Source organism: Alosa pseudoharengus, unplaced genomic scaffold (assembly GCF_046254945.1).
Source record: "Alosa pseudoharengus isolate Yale_2024_CS ecotype anadromous, Long Island Sound unplaced genomic scaffold, YU_APseudo_1.1 YU_APseudo_1.1_scf_16, whole genome shotgun sequence".
Lineage (NCBI taxonomy): Eukaryota > Metazoa > Chordata > Actinopteri > Clupeiformes > Clupeidae > Alosa > Alosa pseudoharengus.
The window spans coordinates 23,331,769-23,352,210 of record NW_027468630.1 but is presented as its reverse complement, the minus strand read 5'-3'; the positions used below and the strand labels follow the sequence as shown (position 1 = coordinate 23,352,210).

The 20,442-nt window shown below is 41.1% G+C and overlaps 1 pseudogene; it reads left to right on the top strand.

The window, feature by feature from the left end:
* The first annotated feature begins 556 nt into the window (after positions 1–556).
* Positions 557–1,240, top strand: LOC143125265 (complement C1q-like protein 4; annotated as a pseudogene).
* Positions 1,241–20,442: the final 19,202 nt, after the last annotated feature.

The window sequence follows — 20,442 nt, the reverse complement described above, 5'->3', positions numbered from 1 at the left end:
AGGGGGGCTACAGATCAAAACGAAAAGCGATGGTTCCATGCTATCCATATGGGGTTACATGCCCACCAAGTTTCGTCTACGCCGGTCTTTCAGTGTCCCGGGAATCATTGACGGAAATTTGGACATGCGAAAAAGAAAAAAAAAAAAAATCTGACTAAACCTATATGACCGCCGAAGCGGCGGTCATAATAACACCTTGAGGCCGCTCCAGTCCTTCATGAGGGCTGATAGGTTTGGAAGTTCCCACAACTCTGATAACTTTATAAATAAAACAGATATGTCCTGGAAAAATCACCATATCTCTCGACCTTCCTAAATTTAATCGCTGCACTTTATTTAACCCCAACAAGTGATAAAATATTCCTTACATAATCCACAATTAAGTTATAAAAAGAGAGTTTCTACAGACTGAGTTTCAGGCACAACAGTTACTACTACTACGACGACGACTACTAATACTACTACATGAGAGACATGTTAGTAAAGATGAGGGCTGTTATCTCACTGCTGGTGCTGCTGTTCTCCATGTGTGGAGCTCAGACTCAGATCACCCAGAATGAAGTTCAGACAGAGAGCCACTGGGGCTGCTGCTGCTGAAGTCTCTACCCAGCTGGACGTGTCTGATGAGCTCAGGAAACTCAGAGACTTGGTCAAGGAGCTGAGAGTGACTCAGAGTTTCACTCAGAACGAGCTACAGAAAACTAAATCACTGCTGTACAATGCAGAGATGAAAATTGATGGCCAAGAGGCAGAGCTGACTGCAGTGAAGACCAGACTGGCAGCCACTGAGACTGTAATGAAACTGGAGAAAGAGACTACAGAGAAAGCCAAGGTGGAATTTTCAGTAGGCTTGACTAACTCAGGATACACTCCAGAGAATGGTTTTGATGAGAAGATCGTGGTCTTCACTAAAATCTTCACCAATGTTGGAGAGGCCTACAGCAGCTCGTCAGGCTTCTTCACAGCTCCAGTCAGGGGAGTCTAATTCAGATTCACAGTCATGGATTACCTAGACTCACGCAACATGGAGATAATCATGTATAAGAATTGGACGAAAGTCATGCGCTTGGTTGAGCATGATACTGATGGAAAGCCCACCTACAGTATCTCTCCAGGGGTGTGACTGCAGATGGAGGTGGGAGATGAGGTTTATATGGTACTCCCTCCATACAACAATCGGCTGTATGATAATTCTTATAATCACAACATCCTCAGTGGCTTCCTGCTCTTTACTCTCTGAGTGTAACAGACTGCTCAACATGATGCAGATGAATGATAAATAAACATAAGCATCCATCATCTCCTCTGTCATGTGTCTTTGTTTGGGTGCGGTGCGATGGGGTCATGAGGATCACAGATTTAACAGTGATACAAAGTAGTTACAAACTAACTCATTTATCAACATTTTGAAGTTAATTCGATATTATTATATAGACATTTCTATGTTCTATGCATTGAGAAAAATCATGTGCTGGTCGAGTAAATGTGTAATTTGTGAAAAAAATAGGTGGGAGATGAAGTTAACTTGCGCATCCCTGCAGGCCACGATGTGACGTGATTAGGTAAGAGGTTTGGAACAAAACGGCAATGCTGCTTTGCGATTGTTGGACTTTTATTTTGAGGTCTTCCACATTCATGAAAGGTTTGGTATGAATGTTTGATAAGTCATGTCTCATGAAACCGTCATGAATGCATTATGTGCAGTTTATTTACTTGAATTTCCCCTTGTGGATCAAGTATCTATCTATCTATCTATCTATCTCTTATGACAGCTGCTATGAATGTGTTATGAACTCACCTGTCAAGTAAAGTGTCATATATGTGGTTATACTACTGTAAAACATTTAATTCAATGGCAAACCTATACAAAAATGATACCACATAATTTGTCTGCTCTTTTTTGTATATTTATTTGTATATCATATTTAAAGGAACCATATGTAAGATTGTGGCCAAAACTGGTACTGCAATCACTTTCAAATTACTGTAGAGCGGTGTATCCCCTCCCCCTCCCCCCTGACTCGAGGTTGCCAACCTGGATGCCGAAACACTACTGACTTCGTGATTAGTAGATAAGTGGAGGGTGGCGCATCAGGCCAAAACACAACATGACATGACAAAACACAACATCAACATCAGTTGAGGACTGCTTCACTTCACTTTTTAAATGACAGTATCCTGGCCGGACTACTGTTGTCAGTGATACAAGTATTTGAAATTAACATGATTTCTTAATGTCTAGTGACATATCAGGGCCATTTTATGATTAATTGAAATACATTTCTTACATACGGTTCCTTTAAGCATGCAGCTTTAGAAAATAATATATTTGAATCTAAAATCTACCTGAATCAAATTTGATGTCACATAGCACAGATGTATTCAAGCCTCTCCTAAGGTATACGTTTGTTCATATTTGAAGGATAGGAACAGATCAATAAAAGTTTGAAGAGCAGGTGTCAGCTTTCCTTGGCGACCACCCGGAATGTGTGAAAACAGAGACACCTTTTTAATGAGTTGTGCAACTCACTGTCTCAGTTTTGCCCTGACTTATGGAGGTGGACATCTTATTACCTACTGTCTGGACACTGTCTGAGAAACGGTCATGAGTTGGTTTTATTTCATGACACAGTGAAGGCCTCAGATGGTAACATGTACTATATATGGCAATGCAGCAAGTGGAATCAGCAATTCAAGACTATCCCATTAGCCCTATGTGGGCACATATTAAAATGGTTAGATGTCAGGTAGAAGCATATTACATATTTGCCTTAACTGTATTTATTGTTGATTTGCATTCATTTGTCTAATTTCCTCATTAGCATTACTTGGCGTCAGGCTATGTAATTATCTCTAAATTAGATTATGTATTGTCTTGAATTTGATGACATAACCATATGGCAGTGTTATAATGATGCTATCAATCATAACATATGCCTAATGATTGACAAGCTATTAATTGGCCAGCGTGACAGGTGTGGTTTGATGTGATGATCATCTGATTGACATACAGTATGAGGTTGAAGCATGTCGAAAGAGCAATGATGCTTTTAACTAGTTTTTACCGGGCATTCTCAGTCACATGCTGTTTCTGAAGCCACACCACTTAGTGTTCATGAAGTAATGACGTAAACAGCACGTGTTAGTGGTTATGAACATAAGTGAATCGTCTTTTCCTGGGCCATTCACAATCGCCAGTAATGTAAATTTGCTTTGCCACCACCACAGACAAAGTGATATTTGATTCAGGTTAATTCAAGCCACCGTTTGGACTGAACGCTTCACTGAAATAGGGCTGTCTGTGTTCAGCAGAGAAAGCCAATATCCCTTTTTCTGCCCTGGCACATTTCCTAAACATATTTAATCTGTAAATCCATTGTGGATTAAAACAATCAAATGCAATTTTGCCTTTGTCCTATAACTGTTTTTCGATGGTTTAGTGGTCTGCTGTGCCTATCTTCCTTCAGCAGCAGAGACACTATTTAATTATTCTCTACAAGATTGTGTGACCCATTCTGAATATCAATGGTGATGGCAGTTTGACTGTTGAATAGCCTACACCAATTGATATTAACTGTTTTACACATGTGTGGGGTTACGGGGTTAAAAAGACTCTATAAAGCGCAAAATTAACCCTAAATGATTTATTGACTAATTCAGCACCTTCAGCAGAATAGCTTGACTACAAGGTGTGTGGATCATAATGGCAAATCAACACTCTTAACGTTTGTATTTGCTAAGCCACACATGAAGTGGTGATACATAGATGATTTACTCGTCACTGGCGAAGAGGAATCACTCAGCAAAGACACAGCGATACAGACAATTAGCAAGACGACTGCATGAATAAGCTGGGCCTGGGCTCAGAGGGAGCCGAGGGGAGTGGTGTCTTCGGAGCCGAGTGAGTTGACCTTTCCCTGAGAGATGAAGGGCGACGGCTAACAAATGAAGACACAGTGCCACAAAGGTCATGTTTTCCTCCCTAAAGGACATCACAGAGCAGGATCTGACAGTGGTCATTGATAGAGAAGGAGGAAGGGACAGTGGAGTAACTACTGCTTTCCTTTTGTTGATGTAGAAGAGAGATATACAAGGGTTTACTTTCTCTGCTTCACCACAGGTGTTGGTGGTACATTTAAGTATCTATTGTGCATTCTTTTTTATTACCAATAGCAAGCCTTGATTTGGAAGGTTTGATTGAAGAAAGGTGTTTCAGTGGTGCAGGACTGATGGCAGAATCTCTACCTTGACGCAAAACCCCCTTACTTTTCCTGATTATACCCTTATGATTTGTTGTTTTTTGGACAAAAAGCAAATCGCTAGCAGTAGCAGAGCTTCTATTTGAGCACTTGTTCCAAATGGGCCTGATATATTTTGATGTGTGGGAGAAGGGAGAGTGGTGTCAGGGTTGACCCGATCTCCAGTGCTGCAATCAGGGCTCAGGCCCCCTGTTGACTCCAAAGCCCCGCTGGCACCAGGAACACTGAGCAAGAGTGACAAGGGGACGACTTCCTGTTTCACCCATGCACCAGAGGTCCTGCCACCGTTACAGGCAGAAGCTCCTGCTCCTCTGGGGCCGGGCCTGGGTCAAAGAGCTGTCTGCTCAAAGCCCCTGACACAGGCGATGCCATATTCTGAATGTCATTATTGTGGTCTTCGGTTGTGACAGACAGACTCCCAGATGTACAACAAAGAGAGCGAACTGCCGCTGTGCTGTGCTGTTGTCATTACGTAAACAGTGCAGCTGTGACCAGTTTTTGAATTTGGCAACTCACACAGTGACTTTAAAATGGAAAATGGGTCCATCAACATAGCGGGGAGAAAACATTTTCCTTTCTTTCATTTTTGTGCTTTTTGTTTTTTTTTGTTTTGTTTTCTGTTTCTTCTTCCTCAGTTGTGAATGGGGGGATGTAGAGCGTGATGATTGAAATGCATATGTGTACTTGACTCCATCTGCACAGGTCTGCTCAGTGGGTCTTTGAACTCATCACTGGCTAGAACACATTATCACAATACCGTTAAAACAAAAACAAAAAAACATTTATGAAGCAGCCCTATGTTGAAATTTAAATATGTATGTGAACTTTGTAATGTTTTTTTACTTGTTTTTCTAAATTGTATTAGAGTGGTACATCAGATTTGTATGGTGTATGGACCAATCACCACCTTCGGAAGATAAATTAAACCAATTCATCAAACTAAATTATACTGTTAATATGATTGTGCTCTATGAAACGTTAGGATAGTAGGTAGTAATAAGTAAAGGCATAGCACAAAATTAATTGTATGATTGCTAAATGAATGAACTTATTATACAATGAACTGTAAACACAGATGTAAGTGGAGACCTAATTAAATATAAGGTAGACCTCCAAATTAGTCTTAGCAACAGTCCTAACAGTTATGCAGAAATAAACGTTGACATTTAACACAAAAAAGGAAATCTTTAAACTGGAGTACTCTCTGTGTTCATCAATCCCAATGATAACAGATACAAATGTTGATCCCGCTGGATAGTGTCCTCCTCGCCACTATGATCTATGACCCCATGAGATTTGCTCATTTGCATAGCCAAAGTCTCCATCTGTTGATTGGTCCTTTGGTTGATTGGTTTCCAAACATATCGGCAAGTGCAGTGGCTGTTTGGATTCTGCTTTGCGGTAACTTGAGGCAACGCTGTTCATTAAGGCTCTCGTGCACTGTAACGTGACTCTTGTATAACTCTGAATGCACGCTCCACTGCATTTAATTAAAGACTACACAAACTGTGATTAAGGTCACTACAATCTGTTAGTCTTCCTTACAAAAAAAATTCATTGACACTCAATGGAAATTAATTAATTCAAATTGAATAGGTGCAAAACCTATTCGAAAAGGTGTAAGCTTTCCTTTCATCTTGAAATCATATATGAAATCGCATGTATACCATAGAAAGACAGAAAGACACAGAGGTGTTTTTGGAGAACTAGCCAGTGGAACATACAGTACAAGTAGATGACTGATTTAACCTAGCATGGCAGTGTCTCTGTCTATTCTCTGTGCATATTAAAATGTGAAATTAAGAAAATTAAGATTCTCTGTTTTGTTCATTTCTTTGATTGGTTGGTTTAATTTAGACAATGACAATGGTCATGACAATGGACAAAGTCAATGACAGTGGTTTTGCTCGCAGATTAATTAGTTGTACGAGACAACAAGAAACAGTGTTGTTAATGTTCCTTTTTGCACTCCCATATTGCCGGGTAGTAAATGTTATTGACCTCTTCTGTATTCTGAACAATATATCTGTCTATCCATCTATCTTAGCTCAGGCGTCTCCTCTTCCAATCTCCTCCTGTGCTCAGATAGCTGAAGAAATGTTCTGTTTTTCTCTACATGACAAATGCCCAACAATTCCAACTGACCGTGGAGAATCCAAACAGCTATATTTCTGTCACCTGCTTCAACCTGTCATTAAGCTGATTACCGCCTTCTCTGGACTTACCTGACCCCTGATGTTTTTGACCAAACATCCATTTTCCCTGATTAGCCTCCTAGTAGCCCCTGAGTTTCCTCAGTGCTTTGCTTACTTCTTGTTTGGGTTTAGATTCACCACACTGTTGGCACCTTGCTTGTTTGTGAGTAAAGACTTGTCATTGTGTTGAAGCTGTGACTTTTTGTAATGCATTAGGATCCTGCACTCCTACAGTCTGTGACAGAGAGAGCGAGAGGGAAAGATTATGGAAATCAGGAGAGGCTGCATCAGACTGTTTTCTGAATAGAGATGAAGAAAAGAAGAGACAGACTGTCATTATATGTTTCATGTGTAGACTCCCGAAGAAAATTCGGTTACACTTTACTTGAAGGTATCTACATAAGAGTAACATGACACTGTCATGAACGTGTCATAAACGTTTATGACACGCTTCTCCTGTCATTAAGTGTCATTCGGTTTTTGTCATGACAAGTAAGGGTTAGGGTTAGAGTTAGAGTTCATGTGTCATGACAGTGTAACTTGTTTGACAACTCAGTTATCTGTGTTATCTTCATTTAACACCTCACTCAGTGTAAGCGGATCCCCCTTTTTTCAAAGCTGTGCTAGATAGACTTGCATGCATATTACAAGGACACTGGGCTATGTCATGTAAGGAACATGGTGCTGCCAAAAAACGGAAACATATCCTACATTGCAGAGCCACTCCAACTTTATTATTTTATGGTGAATAAATGTTACACTACTGTGCACAGCCCACTTCTCTGACGTGACGAAGCTAGCACGTTATTAGCAGCGGTTAGCTAACTATGCTAACGTTAAGTCTCCTCCAAGTGACAATCATTTTATACACAATGCTGGCAATGCTGAAAACAATTAACATCCTTATTTATCTTACTTACATTGAGTTGACTGTGTGGCTTAATCCACAGATGTGGTGGAGCACTGTTTCGTTATGGTTTGCTAAGGAGTAAGTTAACCCTTTGCTTAAAATAGTGGAGATCTGGGAGGAGAGAATTTAATCTAATTCAACATAATTACAGAAAACTTAATCAAGATTGAAAGGCATTTTTCTGTGTATCGGTGTTGCGTTAATCCCACATATGTCATTTGACTGTCCTTTTCAACTCATATCACTATAAAATCCCATAAAACAGGACAAAAATCAAGGCTCCCAATACATTTCTATGGAGCCGTAAGGTGAAGTTGACGGGCCATGTCTGCCTGCACGGAGCTACTGGACTGTCATTGGCTCATCTGCGTTCGATGGGTGGGGTTTTGCGAACGGTCAATTACAGTAAACTACCAAAAATACAACTTGGATGAAAATATGGTGGAATATTTGCTTAACCCTAATTGCTGTCTAGCCAGATTTTCATAACACTATATCCCTCAAGCTTCTAATCTTACTTTGGTCTATGCCTGTTTTGAGAAAATAATACTTCCTCAAAAAGCTTTTTCTTTTCCTTTCATCCAATTAACTTGTCCAGTTCACTGTATGGTTTCTTTTAAGTGACACTCACACAATCATAACTCTCACAAACCTGCTGAAGTTGTGGCTTATTGTGCCTTTAAAAACAACCACCTCCAAATGCTTTCACAGTCAACCAACAATCAGTTCCCTGGAGTTAACCATATGCTGTCTGAACACATTGCCGCTTGACACATGTCTGACTGACTTTGCATAATGATTTTATTGTTCCCAAGATTGTTTGGACCAGAGTTGCCATTTCTGAGTAACTGTGATGGGACTGTTCTGGATTATGGGGTGTGGTGTGTGGTGAGGGGCAGAGTGTGGCGTGGCGGTTCCCTTGTGTCCCTTTCCATGTCCTCCTCTCATTCGATCCTCTTGCCTTGAAGCCACACAGGGACAGCGCAGCAATTAGCCCAGCTCGTCAGTGTGGGGCACCCGAACAGACTCAACCTCTGATCCGGTACTTTTAATGAATAAGTACATAAACTAAATGACACTGTGGTTCCAAGCCTGCCGCCCCAGGCTGTCATGAAAGGACAATATGTTAGCCTTGAGGTTTGGTGTAGCTGAGCCAAAATTAATCTCCGACGGGCGATAAGCAGCTTTGCCATGATACGTCGACGGACCGGGTGTCTCAGGACAACTGGCACTTTGATGCCAGCAACTGTGGCACAGAACAGATTTGGTTGTTTGTTTGCTAGGGGGGAGAGGGGAGACACAGTTGCATTTCCCTCGGCTACACCCCCCTCTGTACCTCCCGCCTCCACACTGCCATCGCATAAACAAAGGGCCACTGAGTGGAGAATGCTCTGAGCATGGGGATGTCTCTGTGTGTCTGTGTGTGTGTGTTTGCATATGTGTGTGTGTGTTTGCATGTGTGTGTGTGTGTGTGTATGTGTATGTATGCGTGTGTGTGCGTGTATGTGAGTGTGTGCATGTGTCTGTGTGTGCGTGTGTGTGTGTGTGTGTGTGTGTACAGTATGTGTGTGTTAGAAGGGTGGTGATCCACTCCGCTTTGCTTCACTAGTCTGCCTCGCAGCCACTGGAAGAGGCTCTTCAGGCAGTAGACGGGGCTGGCAGGAGATGCGAGAGAAAAAATATGCAGCGCCATCCTCCTCCTCCTCCATACCAGTCAGCCTGTGAGCCCGAGCCAGGGTTTAATGTACTCTGGCACGCTGCGATTCTCATGTACACGCAATCACCACAATGCTTCAGCTCGCTTTGGTCCAGGACAGCACATTCCTGTGTTGTTCAGACAGAGCAACCATGGTTACTGATGTCTCAGGGAATATGATTAAATGGTTTGGGCTAAGTGGTGCTCTTTAAGGATGTTTGGATACCGCACTGGAGAGTAATTTAGACACATTCAGTCAATGTCGTTGTCTTAATTCTTAAATCAAGAGAAAGACATTTTGGATATAATTTTGACAATATTTTGAGTCTGTTATTCAAATAAGATGTATAGGCATATTAGATTAGCCTGGAAAATCCAGACCCTGGTAATCTAGAAAGATTTAGGGTCTGGCCACGAATAATGAAAATGGCCTGACTCAAGGGGCGGCACTAAGCATGCATTTGAAAATGTCACTGCACGCATTGGATAACACTACGACCAGTGTTTACTGACTGATTCGTTGCAGCGCTGTCGTCATCTGTTTAGCTCGCCTCATGGCCTGCCTATATCAGGTACACCGATGTGATTGGTTCCTCGCGATGCAAGGGGTAAAAGTAACGCGCATCATTACTCAATGCCAGATTGTCTCGCAGAGACAATTCAATTGTGCTTTCGCGAGAACTCTGGAATTTCCAGGGTAATATTAGATAGGTGTCTTGCTATGAAGGCAAACCCCTCTCTGTTACACAGATATCTAAAAAAGATGTCATGGATTATAGTTGGATTTCCGTTTACCATGTTGTATGTGTATTTGTTAGCGTGTTTAGTCTCTCTTTGGTTGTACCTTGTGTGTTTATCCCCGTGTTGATGTGTGTGGTGAACCCTTATTGTGTATTATATGTGCGGCTGAGACTGTGTTGCCCTGTATCTTTGTCTGTATTTGCCTTGATGCCTGTTCCAATTAATGGCCATCCTGGCCAAAGATGATCCTTGTCTGTGAGTGTAATCGCTACAATATTCTGAAACATACATTTACTGAGTGAGTGATAAAGAATATTAGGATACTAATTGTGTTCCCTGCTGATTTTGTTTGTGAAAACTCAAACTATGTAACTCATAGCTAGATTCCATATGTCCCAAAGCACAGCTAGAGATGTATCATGACTCATCCATTAAGTGGGGACATACTTTCAAGGGCATGATGGCTTTGCTGCATTTTCTAAAGTAGGAATAATGTGCTTGTTTTGATGTCGCCTCAATCTGATCATATTAAGATTCTCTCACGGAGAGGCAAAGCCACATCTCTGCAAGCATCTCATTTCCAGACAGACAAACAAACAAAGAAACAAATAATATTTGGTGGAAGCTATTACAGAGTCTATTTGCATAGGATTCTTTTTGCATAGGATTTCTTTCAAGGTCTGAGAGATTTCAGAACATATGTGATTTACATATACGCCTGTACTCTTTAACCATAACAGTAAGCATAATGCCTGTGCCCCTCTCATCTGTCTAATCAAATTAGCTGTGTGCTAGCTCAGTGCTACAAAAATGACAATACAAGAGCAGTGGGATGAATTGAATATAACTGACATGCACTGCTCACTTGAAAAATATGACGTGCAGAGGCAGCACATATGCTGTTTTTTTGCCTTGAACAGGGAGAGCACTTTGTATGCATAGGGCTTTCCTCCAGGTCTCACACAGTCCCATTACCTTCATTTACAGCTCATGAATAACATCAAATAGACCATGAAGTGCTCGGAATCAGAAAAAAAATGTGATGACTGTTAAAAAAGGGAGGCAAGCCCTCTGTTTGTGGAGACACCCAAACGCATCTTCAGAGCGAGGAAGGTGCAGGGGCGAGAGGGCGGAGAGACAAGGAGACATCTTTACGTTTGAAGCTCGGCACATGAAGGGGAGCGAGCGAGTTTGTGTTTGTCGCCCCAGCTCTCTCATTCGTTGTCATCCATCAAGCCCGGGCGTTTTATCTTGACGTGGCCACCGTAATGTTTATGAAGGCATCTGGCAGATGTCCACATGATCCCTATAAAACAATACTGGCGAGGAGCAATATGTCTTCTGGGCCAACAGTGTATAAATCTCCTGTCTTTCATCTGTTAGGCGTCTGTACAGCCATGAAAATCAAATCAAATTCAGGTGCATCAATATCATTTGAACTGAAATTTATTAATTCAGACTCTGGGGAAAAGGATGTGTGTTCGCTGTGTGTGTTTGTCTGTGTGTGTGTGAGTGAGTGTGAATGTGAGTGTGTGTGAGTGAGTGAGTGTGTGTGTGTGTGTGTGTGTGGTATCTGCGTATCCACGGAGTTGTGGGTGAGAGGGGAGAGAGTCAGTGTTGAGAACTCCCACTCTGCATATCTGTGGGTGAGGCATCAAATAGATACCAGTTCAGCAGCCACTAAGCTTGCTCATCAAACATCCTCCATCTTTCCCTTTTCCCTTCATTATGTTTTCCTGGCAGGCTGGTTGGATGCATTTCATATTCAGCATAACAAGGAGTTTGCAGAGTGGACACAGCACACACAGCCCTCCTGCTCTTCGCTTAAAACAGCCATCATTCAGGATGCTGAATTAATTGCAGCGTGTTCCTGATTTGTATGCCTTTTGTTCCATCTGATGCAACCGCGAGCTGGTGAACTATTCCGCCTCATCGTGCGTCTGGGTTTCACGGCTGAACACGAAGAAACGCATCACACAAGAACTCCTTGTGCAGCCGCACTCGGTAGGATACTGTTGCATTGAAATTGTGTTTTGCTCAAGGATACTTCAACATGAATCTGAGAGGAGCTGCACTCAAACCAGCCACCCTTGTACACTCCCCGAATGAAGGCTGCTACCTAAGCCTCATCGGCCCTGCAGAATTGTTTCCTTTCATATGAGACATGTCGTACAGCGAGGCTGCATACACCTTGAAGTTTTCTAGGCTGGTGGTGAAATGAGTTGCATCCAGAACAAACCTCCACACAGCTCTCCACCTGACTCCTCAAGTGTACAGCAATCCTTCCCAGCATGCTTTGTGTGGAGGAGACTCCTGCTCTGTTGTTTCAGAGTGCCTGTGGTAGGGACCATCCCCACCCCCTGTTGGCTAATTAAAACATTCCCAGCCACTCAGCCTTCCTGTGTGAGCCACAGAGCTGAGTTATGGTTCATACACCTCTCCTTCACCTCTATACCACTGGTTTGCATTTCTAATATCTGCTTAATTTGTCATGGAAAACAACAATGAGCTAGAAAGGGACTCGGGAAACGTTATAGAAAGTAAAAAAATATATTTGTGTAGTCCTGGTAACTGACAAACAGTAATGAAAACATACTGTGTCCAGATCTTCTGGTAAGGGCACATAGTAATACTTTATTTTCTGGATCCCTTTCCCCCTCAGGGTAGTTTTATATCTGAATGACTTGAAAATGTCATTTTTCAGCGTGAAGATATAAAAGAATCTAACTAAAGACACCACACGATGCCCGTTTCTTTTTTCCCACATAAATGAAGCTTGGCAGGTCAATCAAACTGCAGAGCACATTGGACAAATCACAGACAGTGTATCTTCTCCTACCCTTGTCCTCCCACACACACAATTCGGCAGTCATTTATAACACCAAGCATAGATAAATCACATCAAACCAGATCTGACACCCATTACTGGGTTTAACCGTTTACACTGACACTTCACCAGTTGCGGGTTGTCAAGACTCTGCAAGCATTATTAATTCTAACAATAGACAATCTTCGCATTAAAGATATTCATCTTGGTGGATTATTGCAGCATCAGTCCCTGCGTTAGCAGGTCTTTGTTTGCCGGGTTTCACTGCCTCACGTCCAGTGCCAGGTGTGTCTTAATTTCTCTCAGTGGTTCTTGCCGACATCTTTTACAGTCAAGTCACTTTTATTTATATAGCACGTTTAAAAACAACAGGAGTTGACCCAAAGTGCTTTACATGGCAAAAGGACACGTCTCCTTTGTTTCCGTTCTGTAGTCCCTGTTGTTTGTTTCTGTTATTGACTTGTTGCAGACAGGCTTGGTGTGTGGTTATTAAATGGCGATACATAACTCCAAATGCCTCTTGAAGGGCTCCCCTGTGCCTGCACACACAAAGGTAACACAAGAGAAAAAATGAGAACACAGGTCGGAAGAAATGAGTCACTGTGTGCGAGAGAAAAGACAGAGATCACTCATTTTGTGCTATTTTCTTTAAAGTTAGATGTATGTATTTGGTGTGGCCTGACATTTACAAAAAGTCAGATCCACCAACATGTTTTGTGAGCAAATGCACTATTGAAGAACTAAACTAAAATATTTTGTTTAGTTTCCCGTTAAAATGAGCTCTCCAAAAACGGATTTCTAAAATAAAGGGCTGAACCACCCATGCTGTCATCAAAATGCAACCAAACACATTAGATCATTAATATAACTATTACCGTAACTGAGCATGGGAGTGGTGTGAGTTACACTGCAAGACCTATTTAGTTTATCAGAGTGCAGTTGCTGCTTATATCTGGAGCAGTGACCGTATACATGTACGTCTTGAAAAATATAGATTTCTACAAGCGAGAAATACTCAGCTAATAGTCCTTTAGTCATGTAACAACCAATGAGGCTGATGCTTTATCAGCTGCTGCGTCTTGTTTGGTAGTTTGGGAAAAATGTGTGTATACTTGTACAATGTGTGTATATCTTGTATTTTATGGTTTTCCAGGGGTTTTAGTGGTTTGTATTGTATGATCAATGTTAAATATTCAAATTGCATTCAGTCATAAAACCCTTGTTCTACATTCACCCATAACCAGGACAGCCACAAGGCAATGTATTTTTGCAAAAGTTGAAGTGCTTAATAGTTCCTTTCCTCTGTGGAACTGGACTTTACCCAGGGATTTTTGTCAACACTGACAAAAACTGTTTCCTTGCCTTAATCCTGGATTTAAGGAGGCTCCTTATTAAACTAAATCCATTAGCTTATACCTATCATGCCATGTGAAATAATTGCTTAAGCTTATTTCCTATCAGTGGAGAACAGGCACTGACAAATAAGGCTGAATTGATTTGTTCTACTTCCCTTTTTGCCCATTGATTCTCCTTCATTTCATTGTGACTCTATGGCACCGCTGTTGGGTATCATGTGCATCCTGTGCTGTAGTTCTCAGGTGTGTAGATGAACAAACACGTTTGGGTTTGATGAGCACCCAAGAAAGGTCAGGTTACAGTTTATATTTAAAGAGAAATTCCTATTACTGAACATAGATTTCCCTGGTTGTCTGCCATTCATTTCTACTATTGCACTTGATTATATTGAATAACATACTTTATGGGATTGAGTACAAATGTGAAACAGTAAAATACCTTAAAGGTCCTCTAAGCGATGTTACATGGTAAGCTAAAACATTTTTGTGACATACTGCAAACATCACCTCACCATCTGCTAGCTGCCTGTGCTCTGAATACACTGTAAAAATATGCGGTCTTGGTGGACATCCCAGGCTCAAAAAGCGCCAACAAAAACAACTTGGTTCAGCCTGGACCATAACAACAAAACAAACTGTTCCAGCCAATCACAGACAAGATGTGCATTTAGCTCTCTGTTTTGTTTGAACGTCAACAGAAGTGACGTTATCCAACATTGCTTACAGCAACTTTAAGGGCCTTAATTTATTTGGTCGGCAAAGTGCAAAGTCTGTCATCAAGCAAAGTTCACATGCATGAAATACAGCTAAAGTCTGGGATATGGGAGCATTGAGCTGACTCATCAATGTTTGCGCTTCATTGTCTTAGTGTCTAACTATTGTGAAACTATTTGTTCTCAAAGCCTAGGAACTTGAAACTTAAGAATATGGTGCAGGAGATCCCTCAGACCCCCCAAACCTGAGGTACTGCACCTATTGGTGGCGCTGTAATAATTTGTTTCCTATTTTAGCTCATATCTCAAGAACAGTGAGTCATAGCCTCAAAATTACATAATTTATATCATTGCAATCATCTGTATCTTTGCTTAAATGCTCTTCTGCTCAGAAAATGTCAAAATTGTCCATTCAAGCAAGTGAAAGTAAAGTTAGGCCATTAACCCTTAGAACCTGATTGACGCAAAGTGCGTCAAAAAACACACCCTTTCTTCTCATTGCACCGCAACTGTAGCCTGACGAGCCAGACCGACATTAAAATGTAGGGTCTGGGCACTCACCGTTCGCAGTGCTCAGTCCGAGGGGCGGGATAATCGGTTGTCTTTCAAATTCTCTCTGCACGCAATATGACAGCGATATGAGTCCCATGCATTTCCCACCAGCGGAGCTAGTTGGCTAGTTCAAACTTTTGCCAACTTAATAAAAGCTTAACTCGTGTCACACTGTTCGCCAACAGCAACATTATCTTATTTGTTTTCAAATAGCAGGGAATTCAAGCCAAACCGTTGCAACTCAATCATTCATCATCAATCATTATGTTAAGCCCGCCTAACGACTCTATACACGATTTGATTGGCCTGATAGAAGTTACATTTGTCGAGCTCACAAGCCAACGGAGAGTTGCTAGACTAGCCCTGGGTGCGCTAGCGTGCGTCTAGATTTCTAGGCTACCGCAACTGTTCAAACCTTTATAGCGTGACAGAGCAGAAGTGGGGCTTTCCAACGAGAAAGACAAATTGCATCATATTTACAGTCTATACTTCTCTGCGTTCATCTGCACACCCATTACTCTTGTTTGAATTACTCGCGAACCCGTGAACGCATAGATCTGGCAAGCATATCAGATGAAAGAGGAGACACTATCATTTGATACCAAGTACATCCTTCTGGGTTATAAAACAGACGAAGTGACAGCAAAATATAACTTCATACTTACCTCACGTTTTTGTCTGTTTTTGTGGCAAAGAATGTTCATAATCCGTGTAAGACGCGAGAAATTATATATAGCCTCAGAAACATAGAGACATCGAGCTACTGTATATCCTCACTGTGTGGACAAATAGGGTGAAGAGTTAAATGGCAATGATATTATTACATACTCGTTAATCTGACTCCATTTGATTAATAATTTGTATCAATTACCAAATAACTAGTTTATAAGCTATGGAGGAGACTGGCATGGCACACTACGAGAATTGAACATATATACGATTGGTTGGCAAATTAACAATTTATTAGGCATTAAGCCTTAAAGGTAAATGTAACCAATATCACTTCAGTTGAATGTGCAAATAAACTCAAATGGTCTACTGTAACAAAATAGCAAATGGTAACAAAGAAAACTTAACCAATTCACAGAGGTAAACTTGACAATTTAGAGATAACAGATACACCAGATAAAACAATACAAACCTAAAAATAGAGGAAAGGGAGAGAGAGAAAGAGAGAGACAGAGAAAGACAAAGGGAGACAGAGAGAGGAAGAGGGAGAGAGAGAGGGAGAGAGAGGCAGAAGACCAAGCCACAAGGGCCTAGCTCAAGAGGAGAGTGAAGATGGAAAAAGAAGGGCCAAGGAGGACAAGAGCCTCCACTTTTATCATTCACTTGGGCAACCCCCAACTCATCAGAGTCTTTGTTGTCTGAGGTGGATGGGTGTGGCCCAGGTGGATATCATAACTTTATGCTACAGTGTAATTCTTAGTCTACAACTATGCAATTCAAGACCAAACATGAATGTATTATTCACAACACATATTTACAGATCAATACTGTATGATAATGAGGTTGGCCTATCTCACCATAAGACATCAAGTAGGCCCAGGACTGAGTTACCTCTCAGTAGAGGGGCCAGAACAAGGAGCAAATGGTCACTTTATGCATGAGCGGGTGTTGGGGGATCTTTGGCCATGGCCAGCTAAGACAATACAGATCAAACACAGGTATCCACACATTTAAATTGAATGCAAAGGGCATTCTTTAGAAATGCAAAAGGTTTGAGCAAAAGACGGGCCTTATATCCGGTTTTGAGATCCTAGCAAATTCCTGCATGGCATCCAAGGCCAGTGTTCGAATTATTCCGTGAGCTTCGGGGGGTACAGCTATTTAGACTGGTGACGTCACTCTCCATTTTATATAGGCTTGCACATGATTTCACACTTATGGTTCACAGTCAATTTTCCTTCGAAATATAGGTCATATGACCGTGGCTGGCTGACCGACCGAAGGTTAAATAAACTAATCATACTAGCAAGCACAATGCACCCTACACGTTATGGGAAGGGTTGAATTAGGGCAGGGGTAAACACAAGGTGTGCCCCGTGCGTAAAGCTGCGTGCCACAGTCAAACATTTTTTTTTGGTATAGCAGTGCAATGCAAACATGGAAATGCATACAGACCAGTAGCACAGAAATGACAAACATACAACTTAAATTTACAGTTTTTTCAATCGCTAACAAGCGCTTACCCATACTTAAGATACTTTTTCTAAACTCTTAACACAGACTCACACCTACAAAACACAACTGGCCAAATGGATAATTTTCTTCTCAAAAACACATTTTGTTAAATATATTACTAACACATCTTTCTCTGCACACACTAACTTTACCAAAACACTGGAAATCTGACTTAAAATGAAATTATTCTGTCAAAGTATAACACTTGTTTTCACTTCACAAGGTACATGCAGTCATTTAAAGTACACCAGGTTTCAAAATACTGGCTATTATTGACATTACAAAAGCTGCATAGACTTGTATGTTTCAGTTTTACAGGTATTTGCATGCAATTGTTACACAACATTTCTTGGTTGGGAACTGTGAACTAGGGGTGAACGATTTTGGAAAAAAATCTAATTGCGATTTTTCTCACAAATATTGCGATTGCGATGCGATATGCGATTATTTTTAAGCTCTTTATCTTCTGTCTTATTCAACAAAGACAAGCAATATATTACTCTATAGTATGACCAACACAAAATTAGATAAGTTAAACATAAACTGTTCTTTCCTGGAGCCCAGGTCTATGTTATGATGGCATTAGGTCATTGAATAAGATTGATGAAGAAATATTTTTTATTTAACTATTTTAATCACATTAGTAGACCTATATTTGTTGAACTTCCAGCTTTGTAAACATTTAATGATTCTTATACGTTTCTATTTTGTTTCTATTTCATGTAATTATGATCTTCTTTCGTTAGTTAACAGTTAGGTCTACATGCAGCAGTGGCACTGACACGGCTTCTCCTTGTCCTGTGCTCTCCGCGCGCGCGCGCACACACACACACACACACACACACACACACACACACACACACACACACACACACACACACACACACAGAACCGCTCCTCTCCTCTGTTGGCTACTTGCACGTGAATCGGAACAAACTACTGTAGATTGATGCAGCACAAATAAATGCGGCCAAATGACCGGTCCGCTCGGTGTTAACTAAAGGTTAGCATCAACAACACCGCAGCGCAATACGCATGCATGCAAATTAACTAGTTTGTTTATATCACAACAAAGCCAATCGCGGAGACAAAACTCTGTAAACAAGCGAAGTTAGCAGCAGTTGGCAGCATGTATGTAGCCTAGAGGCTTAGCAGGTAAGCTAATGTTGGAACAGCTGGATTTTTGGTGGTTAGCTGTGTCAACTACTTGCGGATAACATTATGCATCAATTCATTACCTGTGAGATGAAATGTTTGCGCAGCCAACCCCCTTGGATATCGCAAATGCCCCCACTGTTACTGTACTCCAGTAAACAAAGTCCCTAGTGCACAGGTGAATGGCTGCTGCTGTGCAGCCTAAACACGTTTAAACACGAGTTTTAATCATCAGCTGGACAAGTGAACGAAGTTACCAGCCAGACTAGCAGCACAGGGGAATTATTAACTAGAACCAGGGACATGGCAGGTTCGAGCAAAAGGTAATGAAGAGGTTTAGTTTTAACCAAAGTAGCTCTACTGATCAGACCTTTCTTGACACTGTTAGCTGGTCCTCTTGTTTACGTTTTTTGCTTCTTCAGTGGTCGGTGTGAAGAATCGTGGCGCATCGGCAAGCGCAAGTATAAATGCGTTTTGGTGACGTCACATATTAAGAAGCGTAATCGCAGCCTTTGCGGTTTGAAAATCGCGTTTCATCATATCGCGATATTATCGCAAATGCAATAAATCGTTCAGCCCTATTCAGAATGACTTATTTTATTGTTATTTACCTTATATTTATATTTATATATAACATATAGTGCATATAACATAGTGTTCTTCACAGGAAGTCTGCAAATATTGCAAATTGAAGGTGAATTCATATCCTCAACAGAAATGTATTTCTAATAATATTCCCGAAGAAAAGTATATGATAGTCTTTTAGTTTTTGATTCAGCATTCATTATTGTGTCTGTTTATTTGTTATTTCCTTGCATGTGTTTGTTGTTCACAAATAAAGTCCAGTGGCATAAATCTTCATACAATCGCCTTTAATCATCATCCAGTGAAGGCACAAAACTATCTATGGTGTTTTGTTCAAAGCCTTATTTTTCTGAGCAATGCATGCACATTTCGGACACGGTATCATGATCTCCAACATTAATGAAGGTGTACACCAAGTTTCTTTTGTACTCCGGCAACCCTCCCCATGCATCAACCACATGGAACCGATGCGTTCAAACGCCAGTCATACGTCAGTGACACGCCCCTGTGCAGGCGAGGACTGAACCAGAGCCCGTCTCTGACTGAACTCCACTTTGCCCTCATAGACATGAACTATTTTTGTTCTAATGTTGTTCCTGGAACAAGAACTCTTTAACCAATCACTGCCATGTGATGTCATCAATGTGAGCCTTCTGCTCCACCCACTGCCATTTTGAAATTTATGGAGTCAAAATAGGGTCTTTAATATTGAGAGCTTGTGAAAAGATGTTCACATGTGTAATAAAGTTTTGCAGCTGTGCAAAAGGAGTTCTGCATGTGAAAAGAAATTGCGTACCTGTAGAAATATTTTGTACATGTGTGAAAAAATGATGTAGAAATATTACGTACTTGTGTGAAAGAAATGTGTATCTGTAGAAATGTTTTGTACATATGTGGGGGGAAAATGCGGATCTGTAAAAATATTTTGTACACGTGTGGAAAAAATATGTACCTGCACAAATACTTTGTACGTGTGTGAATCTCCTACGCAATGCTTTCCTGCGCAACACTGAAAGTACGAGTGTGAAACTGAGATACAAGCTTACGGATTTTTGACCCTAATTTTACTGCCTTTCTGAAGAGCCAATCAACACATTGCTTACTGCCAACCAATCAGCGTTCCCCACCGACCACCCAGATTTTGCCGCTAACCCACAGATCTAGATTAGTTATTAAAACTGGTGGTAACAGCAAGGGCAGATAGGTCGTAACATTACTGTAAATGAACACCCATAAGTATTTCTGGACTAAAATATTGCAAAGCGATTTG